The following is a 6,946-nucleotide window of genomic DNA, read 5'->3' as shown; positions in this document are numbered from 1 at the left end:
CCAGTCACATATAGAACTTCATGACCACTAAAAGTTATTTCCTGTTCAGTTGTGCATGTTGAGATGGTTCTGGTTTGTGAGCAGTTCAATGACATCTTTGTCTTCCATCTTCCACTGAATCCACACCTTTTGTTCTGTCTAAAATCTCCCTTTCTTGTGGTGTGTACTTCATTCCATCATGCCTGACAATGACAGAACAAAGAAAGCAACCGAAGCCCCTGTACCTGGAGGTGACTGAGAGGTGGGGGAAGTCATGTTTTCTCAAGGCTTGACCCCTTGATTTTCTGAGACTGCCTTTCCTTAGGACTTGAGCAAGTTTCACCTTGGTAGTGATGGAGAGGGGCAAATTCCTATCTTTTATGTCTTCTCTTGAGATACCATGATCCTTTGATCTTTGCATCAAATAAGGAGCATCTATTTAGTGTGAGTTTGTTATTCTGTGAACACCCCCTGGGATATGCGTTCGGAGAAACTAATGTTCAGGGGCTTTGGTGTTTTGATTTTTTTTAAATTTATTTTTATTTTTTTTACTTTACATTATTGTACTGGTTTTGCCATACATTGACATGAATCTGCCCCGGGGTGTACATATGTTCCCCATCTTGAACCCCCCTCCCACCTCCTTCCCCCTCCCATCCCTCTGGTTCATCCCAGTACACCAGCCCCGAGCATCGTATATCATGCATCGAACTTGGACTGGCGATTTGTTTCACATATGATAATATACATGTTTCAATGCCATTCTCCAAATCATCCCACCCTCGCCCTCTCCCACAGAGTCCAAAATATTTTTTTAAGTGAAGATTTTTTTTTTTAATATTTACCCATATGTTTATCATTTTGGGCACTCTTCATTTTTTGGAGCAGTCAAAACTGTCTGTTTGGTATTGTTTTACTTTTGTCTGAAAGACTTCCTTTAACTTTCATTGTACTGCTGACCTACTGTATGCTGTCCCTTAATATTTGGATGTCTGAAAAACTCATTATTTTGTCATTTATGATTTTTTCTATTGGGAATAGAATTTTAGATTGTAAGATATTTTCCTTTTTAAATAATACTTTTTTTCTCTATTTCCTCTGGCTTGTATTTTTTCTGATAAGTCTGAGATACTCTTCCCTTTGTTTCTCCACATGTTATATGTATTTTTCAAAATGTCTGCCTTTAATACCTTTAATATTTTTCTCTTTATTAATAGCTTTCAGCAATATAATTTTTATGTGTTGTGGTATGATTTTCTTTGTGTTTCTTCTGTTTGATATTCATTGAGCTTATGGGATATTTGGAATTCTGGCATTATTAGAGTTTGAAATAATAATTATTGAAATTTTTGGTGATTTCCTCCTTCTGGAACTCCAATTATGCATATATTAGGTCACAAGATATTGTCCCATATCTCACTCATTTTATGTTTATTGTTTTAAACGTTTTTTTCTTTGTTTTTCCATTTGTATAGTTTTTATTAGTTTGCCTTCTGATTTGTTGACATTTTCTTCTGCAAGGTCTAATCTGCTGTTAATTACGTTTGCTTGTATTTCATTTCTTGTACTGTATTTTTCATCTCAAGAAGTTTCATTTTGGCTATTTTTATATTGTCCATTTCTCTCATCAGTATGCTCTCCTTTATTATCTTGATGATGCCGGGGGATCAATCATTCTAGCCATTTCAATGCCTGTGCATGCTGGTACTGTCATCTGCCATCTCTGTGTCTGCTTCTAGTGAATAATTTTACTTCGGATAATGGGTCATATTTTCCTGCTTGTTTCCAGTTTTTATCAGATGTCAGATATTGTAAACATTGCATATACACATTAGACATTAAACATTAGAGATATTGTAAATATTACACCAAAACTATTGGATTTTGTTTCTTTTCATTAACCAACATTGAAATTTGTTCATTGTGCAGTTAAGTTCCTTGGGTCCAACTTAATTCCTTCTGGAATCCATCCCTTTTAAACTTTTTTTGTGATTAATTTGGCCCCTAGTAGTGATGAAATACACTTCCGTATACTAGTTCTTTCCTCTCCGGCTGGAACATGAGCTAACCCCTCCTCTATGTAAGCTTCGGGGATTTTCCACCTGCTCCTTTCTAGTGTTTCTTATCCAGCATCAGTAGTTTCCTCACATACATGTAAGTAACAGTTCACACTTCAGACTCATCAAAGGGAATCTTCTTCAGATATCTGGAATTCCCTTTCCATGCAACTTCCTTCTCTTTGCTTTCTTTTTAAAAGTTTATTTTCTCATTAGAGTATAATTGCTTTACAATGTTATGTAGTTTCTGCTCTACAATAATGTGAGTCAGCTATGTTGCTGTTGGTCAGTCTCTAAGTAATGTCCGACTCTTTGTGACCTCATGGAATGCAGCACATCAGGCTCCTCTGTCCTCCACCATCTCCTGGGTTTGTCAAATTATTGTCCATTGAGTCAGCAATGCTATCTAACCATCTCACCTTCTGCTGCCCCCTTCTCCTTTTACCTTCAATCTTTCCCAGCATCAGTGTCTCTTCCAATGAGTTGGCTCTTTGAATCAGGTGGCAAAGTTGGAGCTTCAGTTTCAGCATCAGTCCTTCTAATGAATATTCAGAGTTGGTTTCCTTTAGGATTGACTGGTTAGATCTCCTAGCATCAATTCTTTGGTGCTCAGCCTTCTTTATGGTCCAACTCTCACATCCGTACATGACTACTGGAAAAACCATAGCTTTGACTATATGGACCTTTCTTGGCAAAGTGATGTCTCTGCTTTTTAATAAGCTGTCTATTAGATGAACTAGCCCATCCCCTATGTGAGCTTCAGGGGTTTTCCACCTGCTCCTTTCTCATGTTTCTTAACTAGCATCAGTAGTTTAGTCACACACATGTAAGTATCATTCCAAACCTAAGATTCATCAAAGGGAACTTTCTTCAGTTCTCTGGAATTCCCTCTCCATGCAACTTCCTTCTCTTTGCTTTTCAAATCCAGTGTGTTTGGCCTCCTCAGGCCCAACTCAGAAATTCCACCAAGTTCTATTTAGGTTTCCTTCCTTTTGAGATGACTTGGTAACTTTCTCCAGGCTTTACCCTGGAGAAGGGAATGGCAACCCACTCCAGTATACTTGTCTGGAGAATTCCGTGGACAGAGGAGCCTGGTGGGCTCCAGTCCATGGGGTCACACAGAGTCAGACATGATTGAGTGACTAACACTTTCATTTCCAGGCTTTAAGCTGACTGCTTGTGGATTGCTATTTCCTTCTCCAAAAAGGCTGATGAAAGTGTGTAACACAAGCTGACTGCTAGTGGGACATAGCTCATTTCTTTCCTTCTTTTAGAACTTACTGTTTTGTATTGCCTGAATGTTTACTTACAAGAGGGTAAATCATGGACAGAGACAGAATTTTATATTTTTAAGTTCTATGACACTGTGAAGTTTTATCCAGATAAAAGTTTTATCCTTTTATCATGAGGACAGTGACATTGTGTCTTCAGTGCTGGGGAATAGATAGAACGATTGAAATATATTAGAGTTAAATGAAGAATTGCTCTAACACATGAGAGTATTTTATAACCTAACTTGGAATTATTTCGTAGACCTTTGGAATGCTTTCCCAGTCACTATGAGACCATCTTTTTATCTGGTTTCAGATTGTCTGATCAAGATGACACTAAATTTCAAAGCACTTGTGCTAATGTGAAAACTGTCTAGAGTCCAGGAATCAGCTAAGGGTTATGCTTTCTATGTAATATTTACTGAAGGCTTAGGCAGCTTCCTTTTCATTTTGGAAGACCTTTATCAAAGCAGTTCATTTTACTAAGCACATCCAATCACAGCTTCCTATGAAAACAATAGAAGCATTTTGGTCCTAAATGGCATTTCTATTCAAAATAAATATACCCAGTTTACTAATCTAATGGTCTGTTTTGGTTTTCATGTTTTCTGATCTCTGTGAAGCAGTTGACACTGTTGAAAACTGCTGGTTGACTTTTCAAAATGTTTTCTTTTGTTTCTAAGGCATCATTCTCACTAGGATTTGGGCTACTAAGCTCATACTTTATTCTTTATCTTCATGAGGGTTCTTTCTTTCCCCATTTGTTTAAAATATTGTTTTAGTTGAAGTATATAGTACATATAGAGAAGTATGTATATTCACAGAGCACAGCTTAATGAAATTTTCATGAGCTAAATTCATCAGTGTAGCTAGCACCCAAGTCGAGAAAATGAAGAAAGCCAGCAGTCTGGATAGACCCTCATCACATTTCTGTTCTCTGTGTCCACCCCACCCCATGAATGATCATTATCTTGAGTCTTAACATCATGGATTATTTTTTTTTATTTTATGCTTAATATGAATGGAATAATAAGTTATGCCGTCTCATTGTGTCTGCTTTCCTTCAACATTATAGTTGTGAGGTTCACAACCATTTTGTTTGTAATGGTTCATTCTTATTTTTATCTAGTTATTTGATGTCCAAATGTATAACAATACATTCATCCAGTTTTTATTATTGATTAGGCTTCCCAGCTTGTGCTAGTGGTAAAGAATCGACCTGCCAATGCAGGAGATGCAAGAGATGGCGGGTTCAGTCCCTGGGTCAGAAGAAACCCTGGAGTAAGAAGTGGCAACCCACTCCAGTATTCTTGCCTGGAAAATTCCAGGGACAGAGAAGCCTGGTGGACTCCAGTCCTTGGGGCCACAAAGAGTTGGACATGACTGAGTGACTGAGCAGATTATTATTGATCGTATCTGAATGGTTTCCAGTTTGGGACTCACAAATAGTACTGCTATGAGTGTGATGTTTATTTTTTATGAGTGTATGGGTGGATTTCTGTTGGATAAATACCTGTGAATTGAATTGTTGAGTCATGGGGTATGTGTAGGTTTAGCTATGCAGTTACTGATGAATAGTTTCCACGATGATTTTATCAGTTTACATTTCCACCTGCAGTGCCTATGTTTCATGTTGCCTCACACCCCTGAGACACTCATTATAGTCTGTCTTTTCTGTTTTAGTCATTCAGTGCTTTTAATTTACATTTCCATGATGACTATTGCCATTGAGTATTTTTTCATGTGTTTATTGGCTATTTATATATTGGCCTTTGTGAAGTGATCATCCAAGTCTTTTGCCCATTTTTTATTTAGATTATTTTTTTATTGTTGACTTGCAGGAGTTCATTATGTATTTTGGTGCAAGTCCATGGTCAGATATCCATTGCTCATTCTTTATATATTAACTATCCCTGAGAATCCATCTCTGGTTTTTGTCTCTTCTTGTTCTTTACCTTGGTATACAGTGGTAGCTGGCATCTTCTCACTTCCCTCCTGCCTTTGAAAACTCAGTGTCCTGCTGTGTCCATGCCTTCTGCCTAGAATCTTCTTTCCCTTCCCCTTTGGGAAGCTACCTTCATCTTTCCCAGATTGGGTTAGTTTCTGTATCATTTATGAGTCTGTAGCACATTGTTGATAATCGCTGGTAGTTCAATGGCAAAGAACTTGCCTGCTAATGCAGGAGACTCAGGTTCAATCCCTAGGTGAAGAAGATCCCCTGGAGAAGGAAATGGTAACCCACTCCAGTATTCTTGCCTGGGAAATCCCATGGACAGAGGAACCTGATGGGTATACAGTCTATGGGGTCACAAAAGAGTTGGACAAGACTTAGCAACTAAGCAACAAGAAAAATAATTATCACTGGTCTTGTTTAATGACCATGCAGGCCTCTAGACCAGAAATTCCTGGAGAGCAGTGGCATGACTCCTGCAAATGTGTGTAACTGTAAGCTTGCATGAGGCCTGGCAAGAGCAGGTGCTCAGGAAATACTGCTGTATGCATGAATGGTTGTGTCATTGCACCCTGTGAAGTTTCTTCCACGTTACTTCTTTCATTTCGCCATATTTGAATTTTAAAGAGAGCAATATTGACTTATTTTTCCTTTAAGTGTAGCAATCTCCTTTGTGTTTGTCACTGGAGTCTTGATTATACCATCTGTTATAATGGTATAAAATATGGGAAATCTGCAAACGAAAGAACGATTCTCCAAAGCTCCTTCCTTCACTACCCTTAGTGTTTACACCGCACGATTTTATACCTTGAATATCACAAAAGATTCTGCCAAGTGTTTTGCTGAGCACTAATAGGCTGCAGTTATTTTCAAAGAAATTTCTCTGTCTCTCTCTCCCTCACACACACACACACACACTTCACATTAAGATTGCCTGTGTCCTTATTGGAGGGAGCAAACGTCACTGTGTATAAAGTGCATACAGTTCAGTTCAGTTCAGTCGCTCAGTCGTGTCCGAATCTCTGCAACCCCATGAACCACAGCACGCCAGGCCTTCCTGTCCATCACCAACTCCCGGAGTTCACTCAAACTCATGTCCATCCAGTCGGTGATGCCATCCAGCCATCTCATTCTCTGTCGTCCCCTTCTCCTCCTGCCCCCAATCCCTCCCAGCATCAGAGTCTTTTCCAGTGAGTCAACACGACGCATGAGGTGGCCAAAGTATTGGAGTTTCAGCTTTAGAAGCAGTCCTTCCAATGAACACCCAGGATTGATCTCCTTTAGAATGGACTGGCTGGATCTCCTTGCAGTCCAAGGGACTCTCAACAGTCTTCTCCAGCACCACAGTTCAAAAGCATCAATTCTTCGGCGGTCAGCTTTCTCCACAGTCCAACTCTCACATCCATACATGACCAAGGGAAAAACTATAGCCTTGACTAGACGGACCTTGGCTGGCAAAGTAATGTCTCTGTTTTTTAATATGCTATCTAGGTGGGTCATAACTTTCCTTCCAAGGAGTAAGCGTCTTTTAATTTCCTGGCTGCAATCAGCATCTGCAGTGATTTTGGAGCCCAAAAAAACAAAGTCTGACACTATTTCCACTGTTTCCCCATCTATTTCCCATGAAGTGATGGGACCAGATGCCATGATCTTCGTTTTCTGAATGTTGAGCTTCAAGCCAACCTTTT

Source organism: Moschus berezovskii, chromosome 1, assembly GCF_049115385.1.
Source record: "Moschus berezovskii isolate FMDL1 chromosome 1, NW_MosBer_1.0, whole genome shotgun sequence".
NCBI lineage: Eukaryota > Metazoa > Chordata > Mammalia > Artiodactyla > Moschidae > Moschus > Moschus berezovskii.
Note: the sequence above shows the minus strand (reverse complement) of the source record.